This window comes from Pagrus pagrus, assembly GCF_965226575.1.
Source record: "Pagrus pagrus genome assembly, chromosome: 22".
Taxonomy (NCBI): domain Eukaryota; kingdom Metazoa; phylum Chordata; class Actinopteri; order Spariformes; family Sparidae; genus Pagrus; species Pagrus pagrus.
The window spans coordinates 1,853,530-1,864,560 of NC_140204.1; positions in this window are offsets into that span (position 1 = coordinate 1,853,530).

An 11,031-nucleotide genomic window follows, 5' to 3' on the forward strand; every position below is an offset into this window, starting at 1 on the left:
CCTCTTTGAGCGCCGGTCGTCTTCTTCTTCTTCTCTGAATCAGGTTTATAATCCCTGTTCACCAGCTCTGCTCTTCTTCTTCTGTCAGCATTCAGAGCTACGCAGCTTTGTTGTTATCAGGTGTGTTGTTGTAGTGTGTGTGTGTGTGTGTGTGTGTGTGTGTGTGTGTGCTCAGGTGGTTTGAGCTCCTGGTTGCTGTCTTTGCTGTGTGATGGTTTAAGGACTTCAAAGTGATGTTTCTTTTCTTCTGACTCGCTGATAGAGGAAAGACCTGAACTGTGAAAACTGCTGAAACTGTGTGTGTGTGTGTGTGGGTGTGTGTGTGTGTGTGTCTGCCTGTCTGTCTATCTCTGTGAGGACCACGTTAAGTTTTAAGTCGTAAGAAGTAAAGACCTTTTTGCTGCTGCTCTCCTGCAGAGTTTATGATTTATTCTCTTTTGCCGTTTTTTTTTTTTATACACACTTGTGTTTATCTGTGTGTGTGTTTATCTGTTTGTGTGTTTATCTGTGTGTGTGTTTATCTGCACTGTTTCTGCCTTAAACACCTGAATCTCCCCTCTGGGCATTAAGACACAGATCATTTTTCTCTTCCTGTTCTCCTTCAGCTCTCTTTTCTTTCTCGTCTTCCTTCTCCCTCCTCTTCTTTTTCTCAGTGTTATCTCACATCTCTCCTCATTAAGTCATCGGGCGTCTTGTTGGAACTCATTTCTAATCTAATAGTTTTTAGACACATTTCGGCCGGTCGTCTCTTTTTCAAAGGACTTGAGTTTTTTTGTCTGTTTTTAGTCGTGATGAAGGAGGTTTCATGTCACAGCGTCCTCATCACCATTAAAGCTTTCAGTCCATTTGACTCCAGTCGTGAATCTGTTTCCTCGTCGTCTCTTCAGGCCAGTGTTGAATCACTCAGTCCGAACAGACGGAGAGTAAACTGACGTAGTTAAATGTCAGAGCGATGAGGCCGGCCGTGTCGATCACACGTTGACGTTAGAGACAAAGTTGAAACAGCTCGGAGGTGAAAACGTTTCTGCATCAGTTTTATCACCTAATCTTATGAGAGAGCGAATCAGCTGCTGCGTTATAAAACCTTATTATGTCGGATCAGAGACGAAGATCATCTGCTCGTCCACACGCTGGAGCTCCACAGGAAGAGACACATGAACATGCTGTGGTCCAGGTCTGCAGATCACGGGCTGATGTGATGACGTCACCATCAGGTCGTCTGTGACGAAGATCGATGAGCTCGCTTTATTACAAACACGACTCAGCAGTTTGGTGTCGGCTCGCTGAACAGGAAGTGTTTCTTTAATTTGTTCCTTTGACCTTTTGAAATTCGTTAAGAGTTGAGAAACAAACCTGCTGACTCAGCTGCTCCAGAGGTTGAAGGTCACGAAACTGAACAGCTCGCTCTACTCCTCCTCTTCATCATCTCTCTCCATCTTCCTCCTTCCTTTACTATCTTTCCTTTTGTTTTCTTCCTCTCCAGCTCCAAAGCCTTTTCTTTCCCTCCCTCTTCATCTCCTTCCTCCTCAGTCTTCCTCCCTCTCCTGCATCTCCATCACTTTTTTCACTCCTTGTTCTTCTCCATCATCTCTTGTTCTCTTCTTCCTCCTCCTCCACTTTGTTTTCTTTCTCTCCACCCCTTCGTTTCCTGTCCGCTCCTTGTTTTCCTCCTCTCCTCCTCCTCTTCTTCCTCCTTTTCTGTCCTTATCTCTCTCGTCTTCTTTTGTTTCCTTCCTCTTCACCTCCTCCTGGTCTCCTTGCTCTCCTTCCTGTATTAACCTTTCCTCTAATCTTTTTTTGCTTTCTTCCTCATCTCATTTCCTGTCAGCTCCTCCTCTTCCCATTTTTCTTTCTTCTTTCGTCTTGATTTCCCTTTTTCCTTTTTCTTGTTTCCTTCCTCTCCTCTTCCTCTGTCTACACTTATATTTCCTTCTTCCTCTTCTCCTTTTGTTTCCTTCCATTTCGCCTCCGTCTGGTGTCTTCTCTCTCTTTTCCCTTTATTTTTCTTCTCCTTCCCCCTCTCTTCTTTGGTCTTTTCTCTCTCCTCCACCTCCTCTGTGTTCTCCTTCCTGTACTTTCCTTTCCTCATCTTTCTTTGCCTCCTTTCCCCTTCCTCCACTCCTTGTTGTCTTTTTCTTCTTCTTCTTGTTCTTCTCCTCTTTCTCGTTTCCCTTCCTTACTTCCGTCTTCTTGTTTTTTTCCTCCCTCTCTCCTTTCTTCCCTTCTTCTCCTCCTCTTCCTTCTCCTCATTCCTCTCCCTTGAGGACAAAGACAGAAGAGAAGGAGAAAACAGGAGGTCTTGAAGCTAAATTGAGGAAATAGGGAGAAAATGAAGGTTGACAGAAGAAGAGGAAGAAGAGGAGAAGAGGAGGACAGATGGAGAGCAAGAGCTCAAAACGAGGGGAAACGTGGGAGGAGAAAATCTGAGCCAAAAGGAGAAGATGGAGGAAAGAAGAGGAAATTAAACAGATGGGATTATTAAAATGAAACGCAGCAGGAGAGGAGAAGAAGAAGAAGAGGAGGAGGAGGAGAAGTCTAATATTGACATTGTGGCTGTAATTAAGTAAAGAAGTGTTTGATTGTCAGCAGGAGGAACAAACACGACTCAGTCAGTTTAATGGACCGGAGGTTTGTCCTCCGTCAGCACCTGCTGCTTCTTCTTCTTCTTCTTCTTCTTCTTCTTCTGCTCTTCATTATCTGCGCGCTACGTCAGCACAAACACAAAAGCAAACACTCTCCTGCCTCATTCGTTTCTTCTTCCTCTGTGGTTTTTGCTCCTCGCAGCTCTGGGAGTTCATCCTTCAGTCAGTCGTCTCCCCGGCGCGTCCCTCGCCGCCGACCGACCGGCCCTTGCCTCAGAGCCTCAGAGGCTCAGAGCCGCTGCGAGTTCGGGTTGGTGTTTTTATTGTTCAATTATCAGAAGACGTGCGCTTGGAAAAACAGCTTGAATACACGTGTTAATGAATCTGGACCGTGTCTGAGGCGTTCCTCTTCTCAGCGGCAGCGTCTTTTATCACTTGTTCCCAATGAGGAGCAGCAGAGAAAACAACAGCGTCCAGCATCGTTTATATTCCTTTAGTCCGTAAGTGTTGACTAATCAAAAGTCCATCGCTCAACAGAAACAGGACTTCTTCCTGCCGCTGTTGTCGGGTATGTTTGTTTTCGTCATGTCGTTGCCTACGATGTGAAAGCGCCTCCACCTTGTCCTGTTCAGTTTCCACCCCAGGACAGCCCCTGGAGGACAGCAAGCGCTCCCGGCAGCTGAACGTAAAACAGAAGGAAAATGACGATATTCAATACGTTTCTCTGACGTACTTCTGCGGATATTTGGACGGAGTCACACAACATTAGTGTGACTCGTTACTCTGCTCAGACGGTAATATTGTAAAGAAAGTTATTATAAACCGCTCATTATATATTCTTTGACTTCATCCGTCCCTGCGCTGCTGTAACAACACAATTTAAACTTACTAACCCAAAATATCTCTTTCCCCCACAGTCAGAACTGATATTAAATACTCAGCACTCATCTCTTCTGCATCCTCAGGCTAAAAACTATCCTCCTCTCCTCGGTGGCTCTCATTTTTTAATTTCTTCCTTGACTTTATTCTTAAGGCGTTTTTTTATAGATGTGCCTGAGCTGTAAATGAAAAAGTAGTAGTGAAGCCCGTCTCTCACAGGTTCAGTGTTACGGGGGGACTTTGTGTAATTGCACCGTAACGTTCACACTCACATTCACATGGGAAATTTAATGAGCCCCGCTGGCTCGTGGGTCTAATTTTACTTTGCTCAAAGCTTTGAGGTTGCACCACAAAAATTCTTCCTAAACCGTCTTCTGGACACGGCAGGTTTTACATAAGTAGGTGAAGAAGAGGAAAAAAGGTTTAATGAAGCGCCACAGGAGCTCCGTCTTTCACCAACTCACTCACGAGTCGTCGCTGTTCAAATCAGACGTGGCAGATTTTTCACGGGATTCAAATCACGGGCGATCTCCTCCAATTATTCCAAATCCTGGACGCTCCCCGGAGACGTCCGTCCCGAGGGACAGGGGCTTTGGTCTTCGCTCTGATGTGTGGATCGAACTGGAGGCTTTGAAGTGGAGCCCACCAGGCCTCTTTTCCTCCGAGTCTTTCCCTCCCAGAGCCGTTTCAGGCAGGAAAGTTTGCCTGGATGCTGCCAGGATGTCCCTCTAAGACACATAATGACGCACGTGTCGACGGGTTCGATGTGTGTGAACGTAGCATCCGTGTAGCTTTGACAGCAGCTTCGTGTTCTCTGTTTGTCTCAGCTCTCACTGTGGGGTTATAAGAAGCAGCTTCGCTTCACTCTGAAGCACAACGACGACAAAAACTAATTTCTCTCATCTCGGAGAAGCGTACCAAACAAATGTGCTCATTATAAGATCCCTTTCTTCCATTTCACAGCTCGTATAAGACTGTCTGTGCAGAGGCAAACACAAAGTAATGTATTCCTAATGCTCATTATTCATCCCAGGGAAAAGTTCTGTAACATTAAAAACAAACCTGGAGGCAAAACTGTAAAACGGATGTGACAACAAAACTTCCCTGACCTCACAAAGACTGCGGGGGACTTTTCATTTCTGCTGGACACGTTTACATGAAGACATTTGTTGCCCTCAGAAGATGAATCCTTCGACTTCACCAGAAGCGCCTCAGGCAGATCAGATCCACCTCCCCTCACCACAGGATGCCTGACTGAATCAGCCTCGGATGTGCTGCTGGTGCGTTTGGGAATGCAAAGCTTGTTGCAGTAGCCCAGAATTTAGGAAGTAAAGCAGAAATAAAATTGCCGTGAAACTGCCGGACGAAAGTCCAGTGTGATTGTCACGACGTCTTGCAACGTTTGCACATAGTTTTCGATGAAAGTGTGATTGCTGAAAGTTTGGCAGGAGTGCAAGAGAACGACGGGATCGAACGGCCAGACATGTCTATTATTATATTTCATATATTCTGAGTCATTTCCTGACCATGTTGATCAGCCACAAACATGTTTGACAAATAACTTAATTCAGAGCTCAAACTTAAAGAAGCAAGCTGCTGTTGGATCAATGACTACAGTAGAAATGGTTTTCAAGCTGGACACCAGCGCCAACTAATGACTTTTTTCATTGTTGATTATTTTCTTGAATGATCGATTTAAGACGACGTCCTCAAATGTCTCGTTTTGTCCACGACCCGAAGATATTACAGGAAATATTAGAATTTTGACCTTTTCCTTAAAGAATTACTCAAACCGATTATCAAAATAATTATCAATGAATTTAAACTTACTGATGAGTCGTTGCAGGTCTAGTTGGTACTGATCTCTTATTTTTGATGAAGTTATTTCATAACTGGCAGCCATTTTCTTTCTGCTGCAGTAAAGTTGATTTTAAAGGCCAGTTGAGTCTTTTATTTATTGGCTCTTTGCTTTAAACACTCTCAGGTAGAAGTGAAGATGGAGGAGACACAAAGTGAAACAGTAATGATTCAGGATAAAGACCACCACCCTCAGACGTTTGGAAAGAGACAATCGAAGAATCATAAACTGGGATAATTTGATTCTCTGGACGGATATCGACAAAGAAAATGAAACGTTAATTGTTCGCTTGAGTGAAGACAGAGTGAGAAGAGACTTATCAGCAGCCACAGCGTGTCGTGTCCGTCCATACTGATGAATTCAGATTAGACAGGCTGCTCATTGGCCTTTCATTAAATCTCACAGATCTGTCCGTGTCATTTTCCCCGCTGATTGGATCGACACCGAGCTGCTGGATACTTGAGTTTTACTTTCCTTTAAAAAAGTTAGTTAAACGTTGAAAATCTGGGTTAGTTTGGACCAAAGTGTTGAACTGTGTGACCATTCCTGCCAGCGTGGCCAAAACTGAGGATCTCTGAGTGAATACCTTGTACAGCTCATGTATCCAGCTGCTCCTTATCCACCAATCAGCAGCCTCGTCACATGTGATTGACAGGCGTAGGCCGCTCCCGCACTGAGACTCCGCTGAACCGTGTCTTTGACAGTAATCATCCGCAGAGCGGGGAGTGCTCAGCGGGGCGACGGGCCTAATATGGCCGCCGGTCGGGGGGTCTGACAGAAATCTTGAATGAAATGGGGCACCCGGGGCGCGTTGCCACGGAAACCTGAAGTTGCTGTGACAACCTGCTATGATGATGTGAAGGAAGTTATCAGGAGCTCTGTGGAGGACGGTCACACGCCCAGAGGCTTTTCTCATTCACTTATTCTCACTTTCTGGAAGTTTAATGGCAAAAGTTTGGACTTTTTTCAAAGAAGGACTCTGACTTCCAGGGAAAAGCTTTTTCAGACTGCACCAGTTTCATTTTCTGTGGTGTTGATCACTTTGATGCCAGATCTTTTTTTAAAAAAGGAAAAAAAAAGTTGAAGACATCATCAAAGCTGAGCTGCAGATTGTTTTTGAGTTGTGGAAGTGAGATTTGCCGGTGGATGTTCAGAAGTCCTGGAATAAATGACTGAATTCAGCAACTGATTTCAGTTCAGAGATTCATTAGACAGAAAAACAAAAACAAAAGATTTGTTGAAGCACAGACAATAGGTAGGAGTTCATGTTGTAGTCAACTGTTCAGATATATTTAAAGATTCAGGCAGGATTACAACCAAAAACAAAAATATCTTCCACCAGCTACATCAGCTCTCACACGAAACACAATTAGTTACAAGAAAGGATGCGTGTAAGTACAAACAACAGGTACAACTTTTTAACGAAGGTTGATTCAGGCAGGATTTAAACCAAAATCTACCTCCAGCTACATCAGCTCTCACATGAATCACATTTAGATTCAGTGTGAGATTATATCATAATGTCCATCACGAATAAACATATAACATTCTGCTTAGAAATGACAGAAAGAAATCAGAAACTGTCTGAGCATCAGGATGTCAGTGGAAATAAAATAAAACATGAAGGGCACTTCAACGTGGGAACATTTCCTCCAGAAAGGCAACAAAGTCAAATGTAAGTTAAACATGTGATGCTACTCTCTAGTGTAACAGTACTGTGCACCCTGCTGCCGGGTCTGAGGAAGGCTAGCAGCTAAACATCACGTCGCTGCTCTCCACAGGGAGAAACAGACCGAGTTGGATTCACAGAGTTCAGTGATGTTAACTCAGGAGTACGCTGTGACTGAGAGCTACTGTGACTAAACACAAAAAGTGAGAGCTACACAAACAGATTAAGCAAAGCCTGAACATAAGGAGTGGGATATAATACTAACCGAAATAAACCCGGCTCATTTTGTAAAGTCTTTGTGAAACCGGCCACAGCTCCTGATATGTTTGACTGTTTAACCGCCTTCATCTGCATTTGGCCTTTCCTGCCTCACCGCCCTGCGAGCCTTTTGTTCTTTTTGGAGTTTGTTGTGAATGAATTAATTGAACTGCTTCAAAACGAAGAAAAGAATGAATCATAACGATAAAAAGCCACGAGGATAACTTCTTTTTTACATTTTTTGTTACCTTGGATGTCTCTGGAAGAGTCGAGAACATGTTTTATATCAGAAAATTAAACTCTGTTCAAAAGCAGCCTCTACAAAAGCAGCCGCATAATCCTCAATACTACAATAGCAAACTGTGATTGTGTTTGTAAAGCCCTTCAGATTTTCTATTTATTCCTTAAAGTGACTGAGAGAAAGTTACACACAAAGAGAAACCTTTACAGTAATTGTGCGTCACTGTTCTCTCTCGTCTGTCCTGAGGACTTGATGCACTTCATGTTGCTCCAGCAACACGTTTCCATTGTGCAGATGAAGTTAAACAAGTTTTATGAAGTTACACAGGAGAGGACGTCACTGTTTAGAAAAGCTTTTAGCGTTAGTGAACGGGACAGATGTCCGTACACCCTCACAGGCATGATGAGCATCACCAAGACTGAATGCTTTTCAATATTGCTGTGACACCACGTCAGCTCTCACAGCACAGACAGCTCTCCATTGTAGCTTGTACTTAATCTTTGACACCAACTGCTCGTAAATCTGGACTTTCAGTTTTTTCTGTCTGGTCACCCAAGTGATGAGCCACCACTACAAGGATGAAGGTGGCTTTGGGGCCCTCGGCAACCATAAGTCGTGCCAGTGTCTGCAAGACATGTGTGCTACTGGGGAAATACATTAAAAACACCAAACAAATCTACAACACCAAATACACACACACAAGACCGAACGCCAAAAAACTACAACACCAAAAATATACATATGACCACAACATCCACAACTCTCCATACAACACCACGAGTCTGCAAAAATGTCTTAATGTCATCAATGTCTTCAACGCCAAAACTAAACATGAGAAACTAAAGGTTGGTTAGCTTTTGCTTTCCAGGTTGTCTTGTCATATCCAGATGAAGGAGTGTTGTGTTTCTCCTCAGGCTCCTGAAGCTCTTTCAGAAATCCATTTATATAAACTTCAAACTGCAGCCTCGTCGGACCTGAACACCAGACTTCTCCGTGTTCACTGCAAATAAATAAAATACAGAATAACAGTATGAATGCAGGAACATCATGGGATCAGCTCTGTGGAGACATGGCCTCAATATTCCCTCTTTATTCTCAATGTACAGACAGCATGAGATTAATCTTTAAAAAGACCCCGGCCCTCCTGATTGCGGCTCTAATCTAGTGAACTGACCCGAGTGATCCGGCTCTTCTCTCTGAGAGTCAGACTCCTCAACGTAAAGGAACATCTAGCAGATATTCAGGCTCAGTCTGTAACATCCTCAGCACTATGGTCATTTATTATGTATTTGCTCAAAATCTGAAGTCACGCTAACCGTGTAGCTGATGGTAATTTTTATAGGTTTCTAAAAGGCTTGAAGTTGTATTTAACACTTTTTTTTTTTTTTTTTGATACATCATCCAATAAAGTTTGAATACAAAGCGTTTGTTGTCAGCATCCATGCTTAATCCGCCGACGCCTTGTAATCCAGGCTTGATGAAGCACACAACACAGCTAGCTAGTTAACATCATCAGTCACATGTGGACTTAGACAGTTTTGCTCCTTTTTACAGCATTATTAGTGCAGAGTATTTTTTTTGTGTAGTAGTATTTTACTATTTCAGCAGTATGAATAATTCTGCAGATGTCTTGGAGTCCCAGGAAAGCTAATGATAGCAGGCCGTGGCACTGGCTGACTAACGTCACCGGCAACATGTGGGACTTGGTCATACTCTGGTGGTATTTTAGCACATTTTTAAAGTTGTTGGAGTTGATATCGTCAGACACTGATGTGCCGAGGTCAGCATGTTGCCTCGTCTCCGTCTGTACGTACGCTGCGTTTATTTGTCCGTATCGGTACTACCTCTCTTAGTGGTGGTGGGCAGTGTAGCCAATAGTGCCAGCAAGACGCAACAACAAGAGTAAGACGTTTTCAAACTGGCTGAACCTTTTGAGGAGAGATTAGGAGAGAGGAGAGACGTACCACAGACATCCTCTCCTGAAAGACCTGGAAAAGAGGGAAGGGTGGGAAAACAGAGATAATGATTCATAAAGGAACTCAGAAGGTCACAGAACACAATGTTGCTTTAACATAATTAAAAAACTGTCAGTGTGACATTACAACATTAAATTAACTGCTGGTGTTTATTCATTATGTGTGACAATTTTAATTAAAGATAACAAGAGCGTCCAATGAGTTTATCATGTACAAGTTTGAGTTTTCTTTCTGTGTTGAAATACTGAAACACAAAGACACAAAAAGACCATGAACAGAGGGAGTGTCAGAGAGAGCTGAGGGGAAGGTGAGTGTCGACAGGAGGAGGGTGAGAATAATATTCCCTCAGGGGGGAGAAGGAGGGAGGAAGGGGAGACAGAAGCAGGACAAACCCACCAGAGGACTGGAGTGTGGTTCAGGCGGCGTGGCCCTTAGAGGTGAAGTTATTTATGAACGTTAGGTTTCCTCCATGACTCAGCTTCTTCAACGCACACAAATAAGTCTGACAGTCTTCAAAAAATGAAGTTCAATTACTGAATCCCCTCTAGATCTCCATAACGGAGAGATTATGGCCCACAATCAATTAACTTCAACAGATATTTCTGCACCCAGTAATTCTCTCATTCACTGAAGGTCAGACTGTCCTTGGATCTGTTTCAGATCAGGGGCCTCATTACAGACAAAATCCCCAAAAAACTTCTCCTGCCTTAACTTTTTATTACAGTAGCAGGTCCTGAACTCCTGGCTGTGTCCTCTGATATACACCGATCAGCCGTGACATTAAAACCACTGACAGGTGAAGTGAATCACATTGATTATCGTGTTACAGTGGCACCTGTCAGTGGGCGGTATACATTAAGCTGCAAGTGAACATTTTGTCATGAAGTGTAAGGATCTGAGCCAAACTGTGATGGCTAGACAGCTACGTCAGAGCATCTCCTAAACTGCAGGTCTTGTTGGGTGTTCCCGGTCTGCAGCGGTTACGGTATGTTTGCAAGATGGAAGTAGGAATTTCTTCGGGTCGGGTCCTAACGCATCGGGTCGGGTCCTAACGCAGACTCTCAAAGACTTCTATTGAGCACAGATCAACTGAATGAAAGTTGTCTTTACTGCATGTTTCACAAACAAACACTATATGAGGTAGAGGTCAGAAGTAAGAGTTTCAAAGGAGCACACCATAAGTACCAAACAAACGTGGTCTGAGGAAGGACAACCAGTGACAGTGGACAACATGTGACAGGGTCATGGGCGCCCAAGGTTCATTGTCCGAAGGCTACTGTAGCACAAATTGCTGAAAAAGTTAATGGTGGTTCTGATCATCAGAACACAACATGCATCAGCAGATCAGAGCGCCCGTGATGACCCCGGTCCACTGCTGAAAGCTGCAGCACGGTGGTGGACAGCGTTCTCCTGGGAAACTTTGGGTCCTGCCATTCATGTGGATGTTACTTTGACACATACCTCCTACCTAAACGCTGTTGCAGACCAAGTACACCCCTTCATGGAAACGTTATTCCCTTATTGGACTCTTTCAGCAGGATAACGCGCCCTGCCACACTGCAAAAATG